General features: G+C 36.2%; 1 long non-coding RNA gene across 1 annotated transcript; it reads left to right on the top strand.

The window, feature by feature from the left end:
- Positions 1-359: 359 nt before the first annotated feature.
- Positions 360-7,275, top strand: LOC149134628 (uncharacterized). Its single transcript, XR_016242454.1, has 2 exons — positions 360-478; positions 6,392-7,275. It is a non-coding gene; the product is annotated as an uncharacterized LOC149134628 (long non-coding RNA).
- The last annotated feature ends 3,001 nt before the right edge of the window (positions 7,276-10,276 follow it).

The raw sequence follows: 10,276 nt of genomic DNA, 5'->3' as shown, positions 1-10,276 counted from the left end.
GAAGTTTAAATAATAAAATATGTAACCAGGACACTGGAGATGAAATGTAGATGAAACCTGAACAATTTACTTCTTGATGAGGATTAAATAAGTGGAGTGTACGCGAGTAAGAAGAGATGTGTTGCGTTTAGACTGGATCAGAATTGATGAATGTTAGAAAAGGAGACTCATGCAATGAGTTTAGCCAACATATCTGGTCTCTGTGCGATAAGTCCTTACCAGAAGTCTAGTCCGAATGCTTGCATCAAAGCTCAAAGAAACCCATGGATCAGGTTGTGTTAAACTAGGTAGCAGGATAAGATTACCGCCATGTTAATGAACCACGTGTCTTACTTATGGGACACCTGGCGTTCAGTGTTTGAGACAGAAAGTCGTTGAAGCATTATACAACACATGCAACATGCATGTGTGCTCATGTGTGTGTGTGTGTGTGTGTGTTTTATTCTATCTGTTCTGGAGTTACAGAGACCTATTTCAAGTGAGTCAGCAGCTAATTTTCTTTTTCTCTCAGCTCTCTCCCTCTCTACCTACTACCCCTTCTCTCTTCCTCTCTCCTACTAGCTCACTACTTCTATTAACCAACTGACAGTACAAGCTCTTAACTAATGTGCCACGCCCATATATATATATATATATATATATATATATATATATATATATATATATATATATATATATATATATTGGGTTGTCTGGAAAGTTTATGCCGGTTTTTAAAGGAAAGAAAAAGGTCAATAAATACTTGCCATTACATTCTTAATCAACTAAATATGAACCATTTTGTTGTATAATGCGTCTCCAACTTTCCTTTAACTTGAAAATACCCTCTTCTCAGAATTGAGGTGGTTTCATGGCAAATAAGTCGAAAGGTAAGCTACTATAAATAGGCACGAACTTTCCGGACAACCCAATACATACATAATATATATATATATATATATATATATATATATATATATATATATATATATATATATATATATATATATATATATATATATATATATATATATATATTATATATATGTATGTATATATGTGAGATAATAGTTTCATTTTAATAGTTTCAGTATAAAAGTGAAACTATTAAAGTGAAAATATCTTACATTACACTAGAGAGATGTTATTGTTTCACTTTTGACACGTAATACTGAAGTAGTGGAGGAGATATGATATTGCTCTGGGCTCGCACTAGGCAAGAAGTTAAAAAGTTTTTATTGGCCTATGACTCTACATGGACCCTAAGTAAAGCATGTCTAAAATTTGAATGAAATTGGTTGTGTAGTTCTCAAGTTTTAGGGATGCACACAGACGCACAGACAGACAGACACACAGACACACATTCTCATCTTTATATATAGATATATGTATGTATGTATGTATGTATGTATGTATGTATATATGCGAGATAATAGTTTCACTTTAATAGTTTCAGTATAAAAGTGAAACTATTAAAGTGAAAATATCTGACATTACAATAGAGAGATGTTATTGTTTCACGTTTGATACGTAATTCTGAAATAGTGGAGGAGATATGATATTGCTCTGGGTTCGCACTAGGCAAGAAGTTTAAAAAAAAATGGCCTATGACACTACATGGACCCTAAGTAAGACATGTGTAAGATTTGAAGGAAATTGGTTGTGTAGTTCCCAAGTTTTAGGGATGCACACAGACATACAGAGAGACAGACAGACACACATTCTCATCTTTATATATATAGATATATGCATATATAATGGGGGCCGGTTTATGAGGTTACCCTGGGTTTCTCACTCATGAGGGGTTTAGCCTTACGGCGTATCTTCAGACCCCAAACACTGCTGGCCCCCTTTAAAATATGGAGGGGGAAGTATAGAGTGTGCTTCACCCCCCGGATTTATGTATTTCTACAAACGATATATATATATATATCATCGTGGCACTTCGTCGGTTACGACGATGAGTGTTCCAGTTGATCTGATCAACAAAACAGCCTGCTCATGAAATTAACGTGCAAGTGGCTGAGCACTCCACAGACACGTGTACCCTTAACGTAGTTCTCGGGGAAATTCAGCGTGACACAGAGTGTGACAAGGCTGGCCAATTTGAAATACAGAAAGAAGAAGAGGGAGAGAAAGTTGTGGTGAAAGAGTACAGCAGGGTTCGCCACCAACCCCTGCTGGAGCCTTGTGGAGCTTTAGGTGTTTTCGCTCAATAAACACTCACAACGCTCGGTCTGAGCCATTGCACCTCCGCACATATATATATATATATATATATATAAATTAATAATAATAAATGTCCGCATGGCACGATTAGCGAAGACGAAGACCAAAATAAACCAGTAAAAATAAAGATAATTCCAAATCCTGGATTTCTGGCTTTGCATAAATAATAATGCTCTACGTATACATACATATATATGTATGTATACGTCCGTATATGTAAGTATACTGTTTATATGCATGTATTTGTATTTATGTACTAGAGTATATTCCACTGATGAAGGCAGAGCATTATTATTTATGCAAAGCCAGAAATCCAGGATTTGGAATTATCTTTATTTTTACTGGTTTATTTTGGTCTTCGTCTTCGCTAATCGTGCCATGCGGACATTTATTGTGGTTTTAGAGTCAGGATTTGACTGCTAATTTTTCAGCGTGGTGGTATCTCTTGATACCCTGTATTATAATCTTAAATAATTATTACCTTTGATGGTTTTTATTCCCATGCTGACCACTTGATAAGATCAATATTTTAAATATCGATCTTATCCTTATTTATATAATATATATATATATATATATATATATATATATATATATATATATATATATATATATATATATATATATATATATATATATCATTCTCTCACTCACTCATTCACTTACTCATTCACTCTCTCTCTCTTTCTCTCTCTCTCTCTGTTAACCGCTCCCCAAATTTGCAGTTTCGATCCAAAGATGCATATCATGTATGCATGCGGTCGTTTACAGTGCGAGAAATAGCAATAAAAATCCCTTCAAATTACAGGCTTCTGCCTTAAAAACTAGAATGTCATGGGCAATGCGATGATCATCGATTATAGGTCATTTGTCTGAGCAAAGCAGGCCTGGGGTTAAACAACAATAACTGTGTGACAAGCGCTGATGAGAATGTGAAAATTTCTCTATCACCACTGCCACCCAAAAGCCCAGCACTCAGCCACTAAGGAACATCTTACAACCTCTGTAAACCCTTTATGTACGGGCCTCTCTCCACTCTGGTGAACATGAGAGAACGTTGCTTGGCAACGTAATGCTTTAAACGTTGTCTTGGTCACCGTGTGATACAACGAGAATAATAGAAGAGAAAAGGTGGGGAAACAAAGGATGGCGGAGAAGAAAGAAATGAGAAGGGGGAGGAGGTGAAAGTATGAGTGGAGCAGATGAAGGTGAAAGAGAGTAGGAGGACGAAAAAGGAAGAAGGTAAAGTTAAGAGAGGGTGATAGGATGAGAATGAGAAAAAAAACAAGAAGATAAGAAAGGATGAGAGCAAGAGAATGAGTAAAACAAGAGAGGAGAAGGCGAAGGTAAGGTAAGATGATTGGAAGTTTAGGGAGGAATAAGAGAAGGAGAGGGAAACAGTAGACGAGGAAAGATAATTAAATCAAGAGAATCACAATAGATGGAATGAAAAGGAGGAGGAGGAGGGAGAGAAGAAGAAGAATAACAAGCGAATAGAAAACAGGAAAGCAGATGAAATAACAGTGTGTGTGTGTGTGTGTGTGTGTGTGTGTGTGTGTGTGTGTGTGTGTGTGTGTGTGTGTGTGTGTGTGTGCGTGCGTGTGTGTGTGTGTGTGTGTGTGTGTGTGTGTGTGTGTGTGTGTGTGTGTGCGTGTTGACAACAGGGAGCTTGGGACTTGAAAAGTTCTAGTGTTCAGTCTATGATACACACCTATGTCAAACCAACATTTCGTTTATCGTAAGGGATCGATATCAATAAGAAATAGACTGATTGAATGAGAGAGTGACTCTGTCGTACAGTATTAAGCAGCTTTGATGTTTGATGCGACAGCTTCGTATCCAATAGATGAGAGGGGAGAGAAACAAACGTCGAGTATGGATTTTTCTTATTATCATTTTTAGATGTTGTTACTTTCTATTATTATTATTATTATTATTATTATTATTATTATTATTATTATTATTTCTTTTTGAGAGACAACCACCGAAGAGTAATAGACAATTAGGTAGCAATCTACCGTCGAAGCTGTTTCATTTCCTTTATGCAGCTAATTGCTCTGGGAAACACTGACAACGTTTCTTTTCTTTCTTTCTTTCTTTCTTTCTTTCTTACAGTATCGATCAACAAGTACCAATCGAATAATGGGGCCGACTAAATCAAACTGCAGAAACCAAACACTAGCCGCAAAAATCTACGGCCTTTTGCCACAGATGAAAATGCATAATTTTCCCATATCTTCATCATTAAAATATGTAGTGTTTATCTTTGTATTCAATCAAAAAAGATTCATATCCTTGCCTTCGAAAGAGATCTTCTATCAGCTTGATAAAAATTCGATAAAAAGAATCTAAATTCACACTATAACAAGAAATGTACTTTATTTATGCTTTATACATACTTTATTGCTCTCAGTGTTTCCAGGTAGACAAAACAATAAGAGACACCGTTATTCGACTCGATTCTTTACAAATTAATTCATTCTATTCAGCTCTCCTCCACATTTTTGTTTTTACAACAATTGTTCTCTAAACTTCACGTCTGTAACACTAAAGACAGTTATAGAGGAGAAAAATCAGTAGAACGTGTGTTATTCAATTGCGTAACTCATCATTCTGAGTTCGAATCCTGCCGAAGTCGACTTTGAGTTTTATCGCTCTCAGGCTAACATAATTGATTCTTCCATCCTCAGCATTGATGAAAACTCATCTTAAAACATATTATACGAAGTTACCGTGAATAAGGATAGAGTGGCACGGGAATATTACAATGCCGATGTATTTGTAGCATTCTTTGCGTGAAACAAGAGAGAGAAAGTGAGAGAGAGAGAGAGAGAGAGAGAGAGAGAGAGAGGGAGAGAGAGAGAGAGAGAGAGAGAGAGACCGTTGATGCACAGGTTTGAGGTTTAGGGGACTAGTTTTGCACGTTCATAATCAAATATGAACATTTCTTTTGGCCAAATCCGATTCCCATGTCAACAGAAAATGTTGCTATTAACGCCAACTGTTTTGTGGCATTGTTAATATTTTTAGCATAGATCTTTAAGTCATCCACGAAGAAATTATGATTTACACTGGTATCTCTAGCAACAATAGACCTAGCATGTAGCCATTGGAGTTTTGTAACAGAAATAATAATCCCTTTAATGCAAAAATAAATAGAATTACATAAAGACTAGCTCCCAGGAATATTCATATTGAAATATACATAACCACAGAGACGATCCTTTCTTCTCAGTTATAAATGTGACGATTGTTTCCCAAGTCTTTGTGAGCCTTTCAGTGGCTCAACTAAGGTAGTGAGAACTTTTTTCAAGGGCAAAGATTTGGGGAACAGAGTTGAATATATTCCTATAATCAAACCATACTGTCACAAAGCTTATGCAGTGTTTTCTTACTTCAAACAGCACAGCTTTGTTTATCAAAAGCTGCTCGGCATATACCCACACTTTCTCTTTCCTCCTCCTGCCTGTTCATCAGTCCCTATGTTATTGGGCTCCCAATGATCCTGGAGGAGCCTGTTGAGGCAGCTTGTGTACAGTTAATGCATAAAGTTTGGCAAGCAATGAGGCTATAGTTTTCTGTCAACATGCAGCTTCATTGTTGGCCTCAAGATTCGTCAATACTATAGCAAGACAATTTATTATGTCAATCTGATCTTCCATACACCTTTTGAAAATACATATTAATGGCTGCCTGTAAAAAGTCAGCCTCGTATACCAATATTCGACTATTGGGCCTCTTCCAGATACCTTTCCGTTATGCAGTTTACTTATAGCTATAGTGAAATGTTCGTCAGTTGTCCTAACTACATTTAGTCACGAGGCGTCATGGTTGAAATCTCTTTTCCTTCTTGATCTTAGACCATGATCTTGTATGAGACCTTTCTTCACAGCAATACTTTTCTTCCTCGCTTCCCTGTATAACGCCTGCAGTTTGAAAACAAAATTGTCATCTATACTGATTTGTTCGAGCGCGTGGTATATTTGAGGACATATTTAGTAATTTAATAAAACAATTCAAATCTAGCAAAAACCAAATGCATTTTAATAAAATTTTCTCATGTGTTCTCAATAAGCTTTCTTATAAGATTATTCTATGAATCAACTTTCTGTTTTGATATCTGCTTCAATGCGGTACTGAAATTATTGACATGCTTGCACTAAATGGTTCTTGTTTATTTCAGGCATCACCTGGAAAATGGCGGCCTACAGGGAAGTTATGATGTTGTGAGGATATCGATTAGTCTCCCTTTCAATAATGTTCCAAACGTAGTAGACCATTTAAATCTGGTGAGTTTGCAGTTTGAAGTTTGGTGCTACATGACTGTAAAGATCGTCTGACGTCAATTCTTGAGATACGTAAGCTTTGTGAGAATGTGCCGAATCTTGTTGAAACTTGTATAACCTTCAAATACGAACTTCATCCATCCAAGGTATGACAACAGTCTCCGAACTTCAACGTATTTAGCAATATTCATTCTAAAACGCTGTGGAATGATATGAAGTGGCGTATCCATAACAGTTGCTGGAAACAATGTGTACATCACTCTAGGGATATGAGAACAATCAGCACATAACTTCTTTCATTTTTCTTGTTAGAGTTTTTTTCCCCTTCGTCTAAGTTTTTCTCATGAGAAAATTAAGCCATGCAACGTTCGTGAAGGTTTTCAACCATGTCAAGTAATCGCTTGGCACGAATCAAAATGTCTTCTTGTGCCTATGTGGACTTTAATTGGTTTCTTCTAAGTACATTTGACTTGTGTCTAATGTTGTGCACCATAATTCTCGTGTTCAACTCTGACAACTGAAGCTTTTGGCGACGGTCCTCGTTGATCTTCCAGAATCATCACCGATAATGTTTTGAACCTGTTGGATGAATTGCAGCGTCCTTATAGTGTCCGAACGTGAACTTTGCGTACAAAAGATCCTGCAACATTTAGAAAGTCGACAATTTCTAAATCATTGTGTTTTGCACATATAGCAACAACGACTACAAATCTTTTCATTTCTTGAATTAGAATTTTGTCCACCATGAGAGATCTGAAATAAATAAATAAATAAAAACACTTTTAGTTGGTTTGAAGAGAGTCATAATTAAGTTTCTTTAAATAACCCTCGCACCCTGTGTGTACACATTCATATACACATACATACATACATACATACATACATACATACATACATACATACATGCAAAAATACCCTGTTGATGTTGAAATTCCAATGATAGAGCTTTGCATATATCTCTGTTGGTAGTTCTCTATTGGCAGTTGTGTGTGGGGAGTGGTACAATCCGATTAAAGTGGGTGACGATTGTTGGCCTGGCAGATGATATCAAAAATCCTGAGTGGACTGATGTACGTGTATGTGCGCGCGCGCGTGTGCTTCGAATACAGTGTTTCCCCGAAAATAAGACCTAACCAGAAAATAAGACCCAGCATGATTTTCCAGGATGATTTTATTACAAGCCCTTTCCTTAAAATAAGCCCTACTTGAGAACGGCATACAGACGAAAGAAATAAGCAGCCTCTTCATATTGATTCAAACCGCTTTGTTGCGGTGTATACACTGTTCAAAACAACTTTTTGGCGGATAAAAATAACGACGTCACAAAATCTATCCTGGTGTCTCTTTCGTAACTCAAATATTAGCAAGCTATGCATCAATCGACAGCCCATGTCGGAGCTTTCAAATGTGTCGTAACATTTTCATCAATGATCAGCAGTGGTCAGTAGATGCCAAAAAACAATAAAGTCCACATTTTCTTTCAAGTCAAAAATCTCCCAGAAAACAACATGATGAAATTGAATGGGAAATCATTTGTCGGGTCATTTTTATCCCTAGACAAGATGAGTATAAGAAGAAAGATTTATTCCATCAAGTACAAAAAAAGAATCGTGGAGGAATCACTGGGCAAGCATCTTACTGTTTTCTACAAAGAAAAGCATTTGGATCTCCGAATGGCTCGAAAATGGCGAGTAGGCTACGATAAACTCAGTCAACAAGTGAACGAAGGAAATGCAAAGAATCGCAAGTGTGGATCAGGTCGGCAACCACTATTTTCTGAGCTGGAAGACGTCATCTGTGAATGGGATGCTGACAGGAAAGCAAAGGTATTGTTTATTCGCAGGACTGATATACAAGCATTTGCCCACGCAAAACATGAAGAATTTCCATGCAGAAAGAAGAATAGATCAAATCATGATTCCCACAAGAATGACTGCCTATCTCCAAACTCTTGACATTGCAATAAATTAATCATTCAAGGACCATTTACACAGAGAAATCAATGACTACATTGAAAACAGAATGGTGTGAAATCAGCGTGGAAATTTTGTGAAACCCAGCTTGCAAAGGATCGTGGCTTGGTTGACGAATTCACGGAACAAAATCACAGCCAGTTGTGCTGCCAATGCTCAACTAACAGGCTACCTGAGGTTCAATGAGACCTCTTACTGCTCGACATGAGAGATTGGAGACGAAAGTTCTGCAGGAAATGGTGTCACACGAAAACTCCGCAGGAAGTTTGGAATCCGGTGATTTGCAAAACAATGACATTCCAGAGGACGATGACATGACTGTTTTTGAATAAGTTGTTGTTAATGAGTTTCTGAGTAAAAGAATATGTAAATCGTCAAATAAATGTAGATCGTTTCTTGTAATTTCTGCTTAATACATTTTTTCGTGATAAATCGTCAAGTAAATGGAGATCGTTTTTTGGAATTTCTGTTTAGTTAGTGACTTCGTAATTTTCTATTTCATAAAGTCGTTTTTTGGTCCATGAAAATAATATTAACTCCCCTGAAAATAAGCCCTAGTGTGTCATTTCGGAGTGAAAATTAATATAAGCCCTGGGGAAACACGGCATTAACAAGATTTTGAAATTAGTGTTGCAAGGGATACCACTCTGAAAGACATGATTTACTTTTTACTATTTGTCAGTAGTTATTCAAAAGTTAATTCCCTTGAGACAAAAGCTGCCACAGTCAATAGCATATTGGGCACAATGTAGTGGCCTGGTGGGGGGGTATAGGGGGCGGCGGCGGTGGTGGAGGCGGCGGTAGTGGAGGCGTTGGTGGAGGCGGCGGTGGTGGCGGCGGCAGATACTTATTTTTACATATTGCGCTTCACCAGTAGCAAGCATACAATCGACCTTGCCTGTCATCCTTTTCGAGTCGATGAAAGAAGTACCAGTTTAGTACTAGGGTCACTGTAATCGATTTACCCCCACTCCGCAACTGTTGGTCTTGTGCCAAAACCTTCTGAAGGCCGACCAAAGCCTTCTGAAGGATTTGGTAGACGGAAACTAAAAGAAGTATGCCGTATATATATATATATATATATATATATATATATATATATATATATATATATATATATATATACATATATATATATATACAAACTCATACAGACATAGGGTAAAAATTAATAATTAATTGATAATTAGTAATTTTACCAAGTAGTTAGGTGTGTTAAAAAACCATTATCGGTAAATATGTAAACACAATTTAAGGAAACATAAAATGAAGCAATACTTGCTGAACCCTAAATTTATATATATATATATATATATATATATATATATATATATATATATATATATACATAATATATATATACACACACACACACACACACACACACACACACACATATATATATATATATATATATATATATATGCATATACATACATACATACATACATACATACATACATGCATACATATATACAGCTCTCCTGTCCAACCAATCGCCATGATTGACCGCTAACTTCAAAAGTTTTTTTTATTCTCCTTCTGCTTATTTCCTTGTGTTCCTTTCTGTTGAAACGTAAAAGACTTCTCGCCTTCCCGAGCGTCAACCTAATTCACCTGCTTGTTGTTTATACACCTCTCTTCGTCTTTTCTGTAAATTTCAACTATATATATATATATATATATATATATATATATATATATATATATATATATATATATATATATATATATATATATATATATATATATATATATATATATAGTTTTAGGGAAAATAACCAAGTTTCAAGAACTCATCGATGAAAA

The sequence above is a fragment of the Octopus bimaculoides genome, chromosome 7, assembly GCF_046866305.1.
Source record: "Octopus bimaculoides isolate indiv1 chromosome 7, ASM4686630v1, whole genome shotgun sequence".
NCBI lineage: Eukaryota > Metazoa > Mollusca > Cephalopoda > Octopoda > Octopodidae > Octopus > Octopus bimaculoides.
The sequence above is the reverse complement of the archived record's forward strand: the minus strand, read 5'-3'. Positions and strand labels throughout refer to the sequence as shown.